Below are 15,447 nucleotides of genomic sequence, written 5' to 3'. Positions count from 1 at the left end.
TGCTGGTACTACTACTACTACTACTACTGGTACTACTACTACTACTACTACTACTACTACTACTACTGCTGCTGCTGCTGCTGCTGCTGCTGCTGCTGCTGCTGCTGCTGCTGCTGCTGCTGCTGCTGCTGCTGCTGCTACTGCTACTACTACTACTACTACTACTACTACTACTACTACTACTACTACTACTAGTATTATTGCTACTACTACTACTAATAATAATAATAACGATAATAATAATAATAATAATAATAATAATAATAATTATTATTATTATTATTATTATTATTATTATTATTATTATTATTATTATAGTAATAACACCAACAATAATATCAACAATAGCAACAATAACAACTATATAAAAACAAAAATTAAACAAAGGAAAATAAAAATAAAAATTAAAAGAACAAGGACAAAAAAGAAAAGTCCAGAATCCCCAGGCGCAGTAAGGGTGAGGCGAGGAGGGCGAGGCGGCGGTGCCCGTGAGGCGTGGGACTCTTAGCGGCGGCCATAAGGGGTCACGGCGGCCTATTAACGTCTAGATACAGTCAGTGAGGGCGGGATAAGGCAGTGTAACGCGCCAGCCGCATCTCCCCAACGGCCGCCGCTCTGGGTGTAGCATAAGTGCAGGCGGTGAATGGCCTTCGTTTTCTTTCATTTATATTACAGAAGTGGACGTAAAGGATTTTTTTAGAAGCCATGCATGTATTACTAATTTTTTTGTGTGTGTTGTTCAGGGACATTCTCTTTTAATAGGTATGTATGTTGTTATTTTTTTATATTATTGTTATAGGTTTTGTTTCTAAGCAGCTTTGCATGTATTATTATTTTATTATATGTATTTAAAGATTTTTAATAGACACTTCCGTATTATTTTAATTGTATGTGTTATAGATTTTTTTTTATTTAACATGGGTTTGGTACGTTTATGTAGATTACTGTTGTTATTAGCATTGTTGTAACTATTTCATCTTTTTTTATTCAATTTTTTTTTTTATCTATATTAATTAAAAAGTGGATGTAAAAATATGTGTTTTTAATTAGTCGTTAGTCACGTGTTTCATTCATTTACTGCAGAGAAGTAAAGAGAAACAAATAGCTTTTAATTCGTTGATCACTTGTTACTCGTTTTTCTTGTGATGTGTGATGTAGTAGGATGTTTGTTGTACTGAGGCACAGTTTGGTGTGCTTATCAAGATTTCTGTGTTCATTGTATGCGGGGTTTTAAGGATAAAGTGGTGAAGGACTGTAAAAAATTAATAAGCAAATACGTCTTTTTTTATCTTAAAGTTATTCATTCTCTGTACTGCTTTATTTCATATTATATAATGTCTGCCTCTTCGCTTAGTCTTTATTCTTAAAGACAAAGAAAACTACATTATTTGCTCAGTGTTCAGATGTTCTTATGCAAATTTTGACTCGGTGATGAAATAACACGTTCTTTTATCTCTCATTTCATGTTTTGTCACACTCCTCGTGATCTCCCTAATTATCTTACTCCTTCTCTCTTCGTCCGTTTATTTTTGTTACATTCTCTCTTCACACCTGTACCTGTCTATTACTGCTGCACTCTCTTTCTTCCTACTTGTTCCTATGTAATTATCTCTCTTTATACCTATATTTTCGCATTTTTTGTATACACTTTTTTCCCCTTACAAAAATTACGCAAATATTGGCGCTTCACTGCCTGACGCTTCACTTTTGTCTCCTTGTTCTGATGAGTGGGAAAGGAAGGCACAGATGAGTGGTTCAGTTTTGCTTTCCTGTGGCGCCTCCAGCTTGTGTTTCTTTTACGGGTTTGGTTGTGCCGTGGCTTACTGTGCATGAATGTCGCTGCGCAGTGTGCTCCGCTTGTGTTGGGACGGCGGTGTGGGTGCTGGGGGAATGTGGCAGCGAAGTCTTAGAGGTTATGAAAGAGACGAAATACTGTCCTTTTTATTATTTTATTTTTATTTGTCTCATGTTTACATTTCTCTCTCTCTCTCTCTCTCTCTCTCTCTCTCTCTCTCTCTCTCTCTCTCTCTCTCTCTCTCTCTCTCTCTCTCTCTCTCTCTCTCTCTCTCTCTCTCTCTCTCTCTCTCTCTCTCTCTCTCTCTCTCTCTCTCTCTCTCTGTAGGAGTCCATGGTACATAATATCTACCTTCCAAACTTAAAATAAGAATAAGAATGAGTAGCAGAGTCCGGGTGGTCTTTCTGAAGCAACGGAAGTCTGGAAAAAGAGATCAGCTTGGAAAATGTTCAAGGTACAATTTTGCTGCCGTATTTTCTGCCACATTTCTAATCTTAAGGTTAAGATTGATTCAGATTACAAAAATATTCGGTGCGTCCAGCTTAGTGTTACGATTTTTTCTGCTTTTTTGTCCCCTTTATTCTTTATGATGAAATGTTTCTTGGATTAGTGAATGAAGAGCGGTTGGAAGTCTCCAGCGACCCCTGTGTGTTGAGAATATTGCCAAAGCTTGTAAAGTTACAGAGTAACTTTACACGCTTTACACGCGAGTTACAGAGAGAGAGAGAGAGAGAGAGAGAGAGAGAGAGAGAGAGAGAGAGAGAGAGAGAGAGAGAGAGAGAGAAAAAAAATGTAAACATGACACAAATAAAAAAAATAAAATAATAAAAAGGACAGTATTTCGTCGCTGTCATATTCTCTAAGACTTGCTACCACATTCCCCTGACACCCACACCGCCGTCCCATCACAAGCGTAGCACACTGCACAACATTCATTTACAGTAAGCCACGGCACAACCAAACCCATAAAAGAAACACAAGCTGGAGGCACCGCGGGAAAGCAAAACTGAACCACTCATCCGTGCCTTCCCCTCCCACTCATCATAACAAGAGGACAAAAGTGAGGCGTCAGGCAGTGAAGCGTCAGGTGCAGGCAAGCGTTGTACGAGTGTGTTGGTGTTTGTCGCGGGGAATTTCACGTGTTTAGCAGTTTTCTCTTCCTGATTAGCGACGCCCGAGAGTGGATAGCCAAGGCAGAAATTTGTATTATTCTTCTCGCAGCAAGTTTACGAGATTCTTCTACACATCATTGGACATACGATTTTCCGTGTGATTTATTTCACGAACGCTTTGGCTGCTAATGTACGACACTCGTTATCTTATTCCTCTGAACCTAGGCAAGTTTACAAAGCAAAAATAAAACTGCTGACATGCATCTGCTTTTCTTCTTTGATGTTAGTGGTGTCTGACATTTATAATCTAGATTCGTATTATGCCTTTTCATAACTTGATAGGAATTATTATTCACTGTGTTAGATGAGAGCAAATGTCTTGCCTGAATCACGAAGCAATGCAATAAGAGGTCATTATTACCACCATATGCTATGTATGAAATCTTTATAAGCATCTGCAAGAAAGTTAATGGGTGAAAAAGAGTAGATTTTGCAATTTCTAGCCAGTTTAAACATTGGATGTGGCTGTAGAACAAGTAAAGGTGTCTCAGAATGATTGGTAATCAGGGGAAAGGTGTGCAAAGTGGCAGTCAGAGGGTTAAGAGAGAGTGGCAGACAGGCTGCTACTTTTCTACTACTCTTTTCCAAACATTTTGTGTTTCTGGTTTGTGATTGAAGTGGCAGGATGTGAGTGTGTGTGCATCCCGGGGTGAAGGTGTAGCTAAGTGAAAGAGTGTCCGGTTGAAAATGAAAGGGGTGAATGTGTCGAGGTGGTGACAGGGTGAAAGTGTCTGGCTGAACGTTTTATATATTTGTTTTCTAGGCGTTGGTGCTGGAAAGGGCAATCCAAATGCAGAAAAAAAAACCCGCTAAATTGGCACTCCACAGGAAAAAGGCCCGCTAGATTGCTATTCCTCAGAAAAAAGGCCTCGCTAAGTTGCCACGTCTCCGAAAGAAAGACTCGTGAAATTACTACTTCTAAAAAAAAAATAAATAAATAATTAATTAATTAAATAAAAGCAAATAAAAGTTTGCTAAGGTGCCGCTTCCCCAACAAAGGCTCACTAGGTGATCCCTTCTCACAAAATCAAAGCATGATACCCAAATCCGAGTCCAGTTCAGCCCCGGCATGGTGGCAGGGGTGGGCGTGTCACGGCTGGTGGGCCGCGCGTACCCTGCCGTGTCCGCCCACCTCAGACTGCTGCTGCTGCTGACGCTCCACAGATGCACCAGACCGCCCTTCCTTTCTTCCTTTCCCTCAAAATCCACGAAAGACTGCGGTGATCTTTTTATTTCACTGGCAAAAATAGCCTTGAGAAAAGATATCTGATTCTACGTGTGTGTGTGTGTGTGTGTGTGTGTGTGTGTGTGTGTGTGTGTGTGTGTGTGTGTGTGTTTGTGAGATATCAATAACAATCCTTAGGGAGAAAATGCCTTGAAGTTGCGAATCTTTGATCATAATTTAGGAAAAACTTTTCTAAACACTTTTCCGGAAAATAATTTTAAAGTCATGCAAAGAAGATAATAAAATATAAATAATTTACGAGGAGAAATATAAAAACACGCGAGTTCGCACACACACACACACACACACACACACACACACACACACACACACACACACACACACACACACACACACACACACACACACACACACACACACACACACAAGGAGATAATATACTGATAAACTCTTCATATAAAAATGGAAACTTTATGCATCGAGTCACGAATTTCTCGAATCGGAATTTGTATCATTAATAGAAACTTGGCTCTCTCTCTCTCTCTCTCTCTCTCTCTCTCTCTCTCTCTCTCTCTCTCTCTCTCTCTCTCTCTCTCTCTCTCTCTCTCTCTCTCGTTCCATTTCTGTGGATATTTCTCCTATTAACTCAACAAAACTCAACATTAAATACAATACAGTGTTCTCCCAAACCTTCCCTTTCTTCTTCTTTTCTCACTCTTTATTCCTCCCTTCCTTGCCCCATAAATTTTCTTTTGTGTGTTTTTTTCCCACCTTTCCCTCCTTCCCCTCTGTTCCATCCTTGCCTGTTTCTTTTATTTTTACGTTCTTTCCCTACAAAAACATTTCCTTTTTTTTTTTCAGCGTCCATCCCTTCCTCTCTCTATCTTCCTCTCCCTTTTGTTCTTCCCTCTACCAGCAGCACTTCACTTTGAGTTACTCTTTCTTTCCTTACTCTTTTTGACTTCCTTTAAAAAATGTAGTGTTTGCAATGATTTCTCAACACTTCACTACACTACACTAGATAGGAACTGACATCCGATAGAGAAACTGACTTAAACCTTTTTGCATTCCTTGTTATCAAATTGTATACTTTGGTGTATCTTTGTTATCTACTCAGGTGAATACTTCTCTCAAGAATAAGGAACTAACACTGCTATCGTCCTTCAAGTGCATAATTAGTCTCTCTCTCTCTCTCCTCTCTCTCTCCTCTCTCTCTCTCTCTCTCTCTCTCTCTCTCTCTCTCTCTCTCTCTCTCTCTCTCTCTCTCTCTCTCTCTCTCTCTCTCTCTCTCTCTCTCTCTCTCTCTCTCTCTCTCTCTCTTCATCTGTTCATCCTTTCCCACAGCTACCAAGACCACCACCACCACCACCACCACAGCCTTGTCGAGAAAATAAAGAAGAATTGAGTCAAAGAGAGAGCTACTGGAGCGGATTATTGATTTCCTCTTACTTAGTGACCCATATATGGAAAAATGTCCCCTTGAAATCTTAAAACAGGGAACGGAGAAATTACGTCCGATTGCAGACAAGGAATTGGAATTTTGTAAGCCACTGTTATCAAGGGATTTATTGCGGGGGATTCTTACGTACGATGGGTTCAGTTCAGGTTTCCGTACTGTGTGTGCGTGTGTGTGTGTGTGTGTGTGTGTGTGTTCGGTAAAATCTTATCTTTGTTTTTTTTTATTTTTTTTATTTATTTTTTTCATCTGCTTATGGATGAGTGAGTGACTGTCTGACTGACTGACTGACTGACTGACTGACTGACTGACTGACTGACTTGAAGAGAACTGTGCTTTGGGAAAATCTTGAATAAAAGGACATATATAGTTAAAAAAAAAAAAATAGCATCTTTTTTTTAATCAATAGTTTGCTGCAAGTTTGTATGAAGTCGAAAGGGAGACTCAAGAGAGACGATTGGCTCACTGGCTGTCTGGGCTGGGTGAAGCTCCTTGTGATTCATGCAGTGACTCAGAAGACAGCTCGTAAGAATTGAAGAGTATGCTGAGAGATACGTGAGTTGCTTAAAGTATTTGACAAAGTATTAAAATTGAAGTCACGGTGCATATAAATTGAAAGAAGTCATCTGTGTTTTCAAGGGAAGGTTGTTGGGGTGAGTGTGTGCATGTGTGGGTGCGTGTTATGTTAGTATGTTTTTTTATTCACGTCAACGGGCAGTGGAAGCCGGACATTATTCCTCGATGCTGTATGGGAGCTGAATTAATTATCTCGAACGGTCGCATAATAACTGGAATTAATCACCGTTCAAAAATTATCAACAGGTTTATAGGCAATATGAAAGCGTGATAGAGCCGCTGTCACTCTGTATGCAAATCGCAGGATAAATATTTGCCGCCAGTGCGTTGTGTGAGGTATGTAGTAAGCGGAGATGTGGCGGGGAGCTACTGTACACTCACCACGGGACGGCACGGGGGAATGTAACACCGTTTCCTGTGATACACAACAATTCAATAGACTAAAACACAGGCACGCAATCTTTTCAAGCACCCTGAGGGAAAAAATAATATAACTTCTATACTTTAACTTTTTACTTTAACTTTTAACTTCTTGAACATAAAAAAAAAATTAAGAAAATAAGAGAGGCTGCAAGAAGACTCCACGTGGCAGTCCCTGTATAAAATATATGCACCTACATTTACTTCCACTATCATTCTCATCCACAAATTTATCGAATCATTTGAAGCTCCCTAACGACTCCACACTAACAACCTGATTGCCGAGTCTGCTCCATCATCCGCCATTCTATGTGAGACCCATTTCTAATCAGTATAGTGTTTAGACGTGGCTGCATTAAGTGAAGAAAGATCCCGAAGTGGTTTTGTGTAAGTGTTTGTGTGTGTGGACGATGTGTGAAGAAGCAAAAGAGTTAATACATGTTTTCTAGGGCCATATGCAAAGATTTGAATTGGACAGTCACGACAAGGAGGATGTGGAAGGAAAATTGCGTGGGGGAAGAAAACGAGACAGAGTTTCTGGGGAAGACTGAAAAGAGAAGTGTGTAGTGATGTGTGGAATGAAGAGGAGGAGGAGGAGGACGAGAGGTGGAGCGGGAGAAAGGGAGGGAAAAGTGGACAAAGGATGAGAAGGAAAAAGAAAAGCGAGGATGTTAGTACGGGATGAAAAAGAAATACTGTTCACCTTCCTTCCTTTACTGATTCTGAACGTAATGTGATTGTGGACATGAAGTTTCCTTTTATAGTAATTTATCTTTTATCTTATATCTTAACATCTGCATTAGTGTTTGCCTGGCGCCTAATTAAATTTAAGGTGCATTTCAACTTGCTCCTGTTGTTCCTGTACCTTAATTCACTCACTCTCTCAGTCAGTTTATCTATCTATCTGTCTATCTGTCTATCTATTACTCACTCAATAAGTCAATCAATCAGTTTATCTATCTGTTTATCTATCTATCACTGACTGACTCACTCACTCATTCACTCACTCACTCGCTCACTCACTCACTTACTCAAAATAATTTCCATGATTTTTCTGCCTTTAGATAAACAGACAAGAGCAGCACAACATAAAGAATATATAATCGAATATAAAGCCCCACAACACATTACCAGCAAGAAGCCGTGAGTCACACCTCCAAAAGTTTACAGCAGTTTTTTATCTCTTCCCGGTTCTTCTCACGCAAAAAGAATATTAGAATCTTGCACCTGATTCTTACTCATAAAACTTGATGTACACCTTTCCTGTGCTCTTGTGTCAGAATTCTCCGTACATTAATAGGTTGGATTAGATAGTTATAGTATTTTGATTCAGTTTGTGATCACAAGCTGGCGTAGTAGTAGTGAAATATTATTGCCTGGAAAGATTTGGGAGTTGATGCTTTGGTAAGATTAGATATTTATTTTATCTGGTGCCGTATAGGTAGAATGAGAGGTAGAATAAGAAAGACGAGTAAAATAGGTGGTGAGTACGAGTCTCTCTCTCTCTCTCTCTCTCTCTCTCTCTCTCTCTCTCTCTCTCTCTCTCTCTCTCTCTCTCTCTCTCTCTCTCTCTCTCTCTCTCTCTCTCTCTCTCTCTCTCTCTCTCTCTCTCTCTCTCTCTCTCTCTGTTTGTCTTCGCTGAATGATACTTTGGTTTGAATGGTTTCCTCTTTTTTATCTCCCAATCAATAGTCTAAATCAATTTTTGTCTTGTGTGTGTGTGTGTGTGTGTGTGTGTGTGTGTGTGTGTGTGTGTGTGTGTGAGTGAATAAAAGAGAAAAAACGCATAGGTTGCCCTGAACAAGCAAACAGAAAATAAAAAATTGCACACTTTTATTTAATAGCAATATGCCACGCCAATATTTACTGTAACACACCACATGCATGACGCGGCAGGGGAATCACGACTGCTTTGTTGACAGAGACGCTGTGATAAATATAATAAGAGAACCACGTCGATTCCTTCCTCCCCCCCAAACAAAAAAAAAAAAAAATGCACATTGAACGATAACCAAGAGAAAATGCAATCACATTTCTCTGAACGGCTGACACTCGGAGCGAATGTCAGCAGTGTGAACATCAGGAACTGGATCACAACAGAAAAGTCGTAATGTTGAAGTGTTGACATACCAGGCAGCTGAATGTCTATCCAGGCACCCCACCGTCTGTGTCTCTGTGTGTGTGTGTGTGTGTGTGTGTGTGTGTGTGTGTATCAAGGACGAGGGTATAGCTATCATAATATACTTTCACATTTTCTTTATTTTTTCCAACTTTTTATATATTTTTAATTCTTTACTATATTTACGTCTTTTTTATATAGTTTTATTCACGGCTCATTTTCTTTTATTATTTTTTTTATTGTCATGTTTAAAGTTTTCTTTCTGCTTCGTTCTCATATTACGTGTTTTTTTTTTTATTGTTGGCGTCGTTGTTTTTATGGAAGTTTTAATAGCATTCTTACGAACCTTGTACATAGAAGAGGCTCCCACGCTGACCTGTACCTGCAAACAACGCCTTGAGACTCACCACCTCGTTACTAATGTTATTCCTACGGCAATCCTCGCAAGACACTTCACAGTTTCCTCAACTACATTTATGAGTCCTAAATTCGCGTCTCATTCTTCATCTCCCTCCTCGTCTTGCTTCTTCTCTTTCTTCTCCTCTCGCTCCTTCGTCTTTCCTTCCCTTTTCTCCTCACTCTTTTCTCTCCTCCCTTCCGCTGTCCTCCTCCTCCTCCTCACTCCGACTTTTCTTCCTCCCTGCTCATCACTCGTCTCCTCTTTCCTTTAATCCTCATTTCTCCTACCACCTCCCTTTCCTCCTCCTCTTCCTCCTCACATTCTGTTCTTATTTTAAAGGACATTTTTTTTTCTATACCAGTTATCATCATCGTCTGAAATGCGTCACCTTATGAATTTAAGATCATTAAGGAAGTTGATGAAGAGAGAGAGAGAGAGAGAGAGAGAGAGAGAGAGAGAGAGAGAGAGAGAGAGAGAGAGAGAGAGAGAGAGAGAGAGAGAGAGAGTAAAAATACGAGAATGTTAGGGAGAATTTAAAGGAGAAATTATAGTGTGAGGGACAAGGTGAAGTCAAGAAGAGAGTGAGTTGCGGCAGCGAACCTCGACGTCTCTTGATTTGTGACTGAAGAGAATTTTGTCTTATTCTTATTGCTATTATTATTATTATTTTTTTTTTTTAGATTCTTGTTTTTTTTTTTTTTTTAGATATTTTCACGTTGTTGTGTGAGTTGGAGATTTTATAGGGGTTATTACAACTTTATTTTTTTTATTTTTTTTGGATATTTTCATAGTATATATATATGGTTTTATTTTACTTTTTAGCCTGAAATTGACGGGTTAACAGAATGCAGCTTTTTAAGTATACGAAGATTGGAAATTTTAGGGAAGATATTACAACTTAATTTCCATGTTCTTATGTATGAACATATTTTACCTTTCTAGTCCGAAATTGACGTGTTAGCCGAATGTTCTTTTTTGATAAACGTAGATTGGAGATATTAGGGAAGATATTGCAGTCTGCTTTTCGCTTTATTTCCTTGTATTACTTCAGACATTTAATAGAAAACTCACAAAATACAATGATGTGATTTTCTTCGCCTCATAAATCGACACAGGGAGAAATTTAATAAAGAAAAGAGAAGAAATTATTGGGAAGGAAGAGTAATACAATCTCTGGTTTATTTTTTTTCTTTGACATTTCTTCGCTTCTCCCTCTCCTTCTATTTATATTGTCTCTTCCTCTCCATCTCCTCTCTATATTCTCTCTTCTTCCTCTCCTCCTCTTCATATCGTCTCTTCTCCCTCTCCTTCTTTTCATATCGTCTCCTCTTTTCCATTCCTCTTCATATCGCCTCCTCTTCTCCCGCTTCTCCTCTTCATATCGTCTCTTCTTTTCCCTCTCCTCCTCTTCATATCCTACCTTCTTCCTTCAAAACATCAAGCCGTCTCTACATTCCCAAGAAGAACTATTTTATTTCCACCCTTCCTTCCCCGCCGCTCCCTGAAGTGCTGGGGTGTAAACTCTGACTTACGGTCAATAAGTATATACAGAAGGTGGAGCGAGCATTGGAGCGGCGCCCCCGGTGAGCTTTTAAGGGGGAAAAGGTTTAAGGACGGGACCCCTGTGGTGGCTTGTGGCGTCCGGGTGAAGGTTCCGTGATGCGAGTTTGTTGTTCAAGAAGGGAAGGGCGAGGCCTGTGTGTGTCTATATAATTCCCTCGGGCTTACGAAGATTTATTTTGCTTTTTTTTTTTTATTTGTATTGTTGAAGGCCACTTCGACTCAGGTTTTTTTTTTTTTTTTTTTTTCTCTCTCTCTTCTCTCTCTCCAGTTTTCCGTCCCGCCGTCCCTGCCACCGCCGCGGATGCTGTTAGTATTACCAGTGCTACTACTACTATTGCTGCTGATGTAACTATAACCTCTGATATGTGTGTGTGTGTGTGTGTGTGTGTGTTGTGTGTGTGTGTAGTTGTTCATTAAGGGGTCAATGGGTGTGCTATAATCTCAGGTTTCCTCTTGGCAATGGCGTGATGAACTTTTAAATTATGCCCTTTTATCATATCTAGGTAATGGTGCCCTCATATATGGCGGCTTTACATACATGCGTCTTACTTCATCACATCAATGGCCAGCAGGGGAACAGTTTAGAAGAAATAGCTGCTCTCTGACGTTCTTCTCTCCTATCTGAAGTCTCTATGGATCTCCCTCATAACCTATATTCTATTATTGCCCTCCTGTCGTCAGTTTTCATCAAGGTCTGTGGTTCATGTTCCCTTGTTTTGTTTTATTTCCACAATTTTAAGAGTTCCTGTTGTTCTTTATGACTTCTTTTTCCGATAGATGTCCAGAATCAAGTGTCTTTTCAGTACACATGTTCATATAGTGTGTGTGTGTGTGTGTGTGTGTGTGTAAGAGAGAGAGAGAGGGAGAGAGGGAGAAAGAGAGAGAGAGAGAGAGAGAGAGAGAGAGAGAGAGAGAGAGAGAGAGAGAGAGAGAGAGAGAGAGAGAGAGAGAGAGTTATTTTAGCAGACTGTCCTCCCTTACTGTATCGTATTTCTTTGTTCCACTAATTCTCCGTTAATGACCAAGTATCTCTCGAATGCTGGAGTGTGTGTACTGCATGAGCCTCTGCCACTTTGGAGAGAGAGAGAGAGAGAGAGAGAGAGAGAGAGAGAGAGAGAGAGAGAGAGAGAGAGAGAGAGAGAGAACCGTTAACATAATTTTCCCCCAATCTCATCAATGTTCTTATGTAATTATAATCAATCTCGAGAGAAGTAGGAAATGTTGAGAGGTAAGCACTCGCCGCTTCGCTCCTCTCCCTCTTCTTGATCTCTTAAGCCCGCGTAAGGAGGAGCAAATACCTGAAGCCAAGGGTACAACTGTGACCTCGCCGGTAATCTGTATAGGGTGCGTAGGTCCAATTAGCAGGTAAGCCTAGAGACAATTATTCGTAATCTCATAATGCTATATAGTGTTCTCCTTCACTGGCGAGGAGATGATGACGTGTAGATGTAGACTTATAAATGTCATGGTTAACTGTTGTAATAATGAGTGCAAGCTTAATAAAGTTTGGTAAGGAAGATTTAAAGGAATTAGTTCTTAGAGTGGTATACGAATGTAATAGACTCGTTAATCAGGTTGTTAGTGTTGAGTCATTAGGGAGTTTAAAAAGATTAGACACATTTTATGCATGATAGGTGGAAATAGGCGTGTAGGCCTGATTGCTTCTTGCTTGGAGTGATAGAAGGCAGGGTATGTAGAAAACTGAATAGAGAGAAGGGATAAGTTTTGTTGTGGTGAACTGGAATAGATGACCAGCCACGGAGATGTAAAGCGAGGGGGAACTGTAAAGGGTTATTGTGTGCTTGTTAAGTCTACAGTGTGTCTTTCGAGCAGGAGACCCACGACTGGAGGGGACTATCGGTGGGGAGGAGCCTTCGCCTTTACCACCCAAATCCTACTTTACATTAGTGCAGCTTATTGCAAACAGGGATGTAAAAGGTGATAGGTGTGCCAGTTATTTTATTTTTTTTTATTTGCGTCTATGTGTGTGTGTGTGTGTGTGTGTGTGTGTGTGTGTGTGTGTGTGTGTGTGTGTGTGTGTGTGTTCGATGTTATTCCTTTGTCCAGGTAACGCAGATTTACGTGTCTCGCTTCACCTCACACTTCAGCAAAACAATATTCGATTTCCTGTCATTTTTGGTACTAAGTAAACATTTCTTCTCGGAACCGTGTTTTGAGTCTTGTTTTCAAAAAGATTATCCTGTTTATTCTACATCCTCCTGCCCACGGGTTTCTTTCCTTCACTTTTTTTTCTCCCGTTTTGACGTCAGCTACTCGTATCTTTTATTCCAGAACGTATATTCAAACATTTTGGAATTTACGTGTGACCTTGTTTTGGGACGATTACTTTTCCTTGCTTCACTACCATGACTTCCTTCTAGTAGTCTCTTATTTTCTTTTAAGCATTTTAGTTTCTCATTAGTAATCCCAGGTAGTGTTGGGAAGCCTCTATAAGATAATCATAACGTTTTTTTTTTTTTTTATCGTAAGAATATTAAAGTTTCCAAACTATTACTTACGTTTGTAAATCTGAACAGGCATAGAACCCCAACAATGCAATTTCTGGTAATATATACAAACACTGCTGAAAACTGATGTTCTATTGTCCCCATAAACACCAGACGTAATACATGACTTCAATAACACCTTGTAGCACCTGAGCACCGAGTGTTCGTCAAGCATAACACGATCACGATAAGCAAGACAAGTGTGATAAGTGTGTGGGATTTACTGGTTGGATGAAGCACAACGTTCTGTTTCAATAACTTTTCTACTAGGAGAGATCACGAGGATTCTCAAGCAGGGCGATACTTCAAACGCTAGAGAATTCGTGCTTCTGTTTCATCCTGGTTTCTCTCACCACAGTGTCTCACTTTCAGGAGGCATTGACCTGCCTGGCCTTCATTCCTGCTACAGATAAGAGAGAGAGAGAGAGAGAGAGAGAGAGAGAGAGAGAGAGAGAGAGAGAGAGAGAGAGAGAGAGAGAGAGAGAGAGAGAGAGAGAGAGGATCTATTAGAGATGTTTTCCGCATCATGATATAGCGCTGCAGTGGTTTCTATACAAGCAGTTGGTGTAAAAATAGGAAAAAAAAATAGTGATTCTGCAAAATTACCCTTGAAAAACTATACTTTCTTCATCAATTTATCTTTTTTTTTCTCTGTTTTAAGTCGACGCTGTCACCACTTGTGCTGCACGTGCCCAAACTTCCCTGTAATTATTTTGATGCATCACGGAAAGTCTACAAAAACACAGCTTTAAAACTTTCCAAGCCAGCCAGCAATGTGTCACAGCCTCGCCAGGAGCGGAAGGGGCTGGCGGGTGCTGGCCGAGCTTTCAGGGCAGCAGGGCGAGAGAAGACGCGATATTTATTGTGCTTTGCGAGGAGGAGGATGGCCGGAGTGGGTTCCTGAGGGAGGCCTCGTCTTACTGCGCCACTGAGCGTATTGCACCGGTCTCTTGTGAACGTTTCTTTAACCCTCAGTCACTAGCCACTCTGAGACATTTGTTCTTGTTCCTCAGCCACCTCCCAACATTATACGGACTAGAAATTGCAAAATCTAGTCTTCTTTTATCCTCTTCTCTTTTTCCTAGTGCTTTGAACCGTCGCTTATCGCAGTGAAAGGGTAAAGTCGCTGAGGTTCTTGCTGACTCTCCACTGTGCTCATGTGTCTCCTTAGCAGTCTTACTTCCCTCACTGCGCAGACGTCTTCACTATTAGGTCGGGAAGGCAGGGTGAGAAAACAAAACCCCTGAACTGCCATCCCTCCTTTCCTCGAAGCTTCATTATTTTGTTTAGAATTCCTGGAAGATATGATAGACCTTACATAGAACTTGTTAGGCGGAGCGTTGGTCCGCATGTTCACAAAATGGTATTTATGCTCATCAAAGGTTTCTGCACTCCTTCTCTTTTTCTTCCTTTTTATTCTTATTCTCCTCCCATTTTTCTTCTTATCCTCCTCCTCCTCCTCCTTCTCCTCCTCCTCAATATCCTTCACCATCTAACAGTCTATCGAGGACCAGAAAGTCTGTTGTATGTTTTCCTTTCCCTTTATATTCCTCGTCCTCCTCCTCCTCTCCCAACAACCTCCAGTGATGTCGTTGATGAGTTTATTCCATTCATGTATGTACCTCTCGATATAAAAAAAAAAACATTTTCTTCCTTTTTTATTGAATTCAATCGATATTTCTAACGGAGTAATTATATTGATTTCGATGTGATTACTGTTTATCTATTTATTAATCTATATATTTATTTATTATAGACGAGAAGACGTCGGTGGAGTGTGAGCGATCCACAAATAGCTGCTGAGTAACTTGATGGGAATGGGAGAGGCAATTACCTCTTGATTGTCGACCATAAACTGGCGAGGATCGTGTTGGCGAAGCGCGGTACACACGGGGCAGCGGCGGGGTGGGCGAAGCTTTGTGGCCCGTGACGGAGAAGTTGAGAGATTTGGCTCACAGCAGGAATGGCGTGGAGTAGGGCGTGGGCTGGGTAGGTGATGTTAAGGGCAAGGTAGGGAGTGGTCTTAATGTTATCCAGTTGTAGTTATGGTGGTTGTTGTAACGGTAGTATTAGCAATAGTAGTATTCGTAGTAGGAGGAGGAGGCGGAGGTGAAGGAGAGGATATAACAGCCCCTATTGTTATTGTTATCGCCGTTGCACTTTCAAATAGGTGTGACATAAATCACCACCTTGGAATTATTAGTTGTAATAATTTGCAGCAGTCATAAAAATATCCTGTTAGCGCTGCACTGT

General features: G+C 40.4%; 1 long non-coding RNA gene across 1 annotated transcript in view; it reads left to right on the top strand.

Moving 5' to 3' along the window:
- LOC135113909 (uncharacterized) overlaps positions 1–15,447 on the top strand; it is a 132,193-nt gene that overhangs the window by 81,618 nt on the left and 35,128 nt on the right. Inside the window, exon 3 of the long non-coding RNA XR_010275110.1 lies at positions 14,951–15,183. This is a non-coding gene — a long non-coding RNA (uncharacterized LOC135113909). The remainder of the gene's footprint in view (positions 1–14,950; positions 15,184–15,447) is intronic.

The sequence above is a fragment of the Scylla paramamosain genome, chromosome 26 (assembly GCF_035594125.1).
Source record: "Scylla paramamosain isolate STU-SP2022 chromosome 26, ASM3559412v1, whole genome shotgun sequence".
Classification (NCBI taxonomy): domain Eukaryota; kingdom Metazoa; phylum Arthropoda; class Malacostraca; order Decapoda; family Portunidae; genus Scylla; species Scylla paramamosain.
The sequence above is the reverse complement of the archived record's forward strand: the minus strand, read 5'-3'. Positions and strand labels throughout refer to the sequence as shown.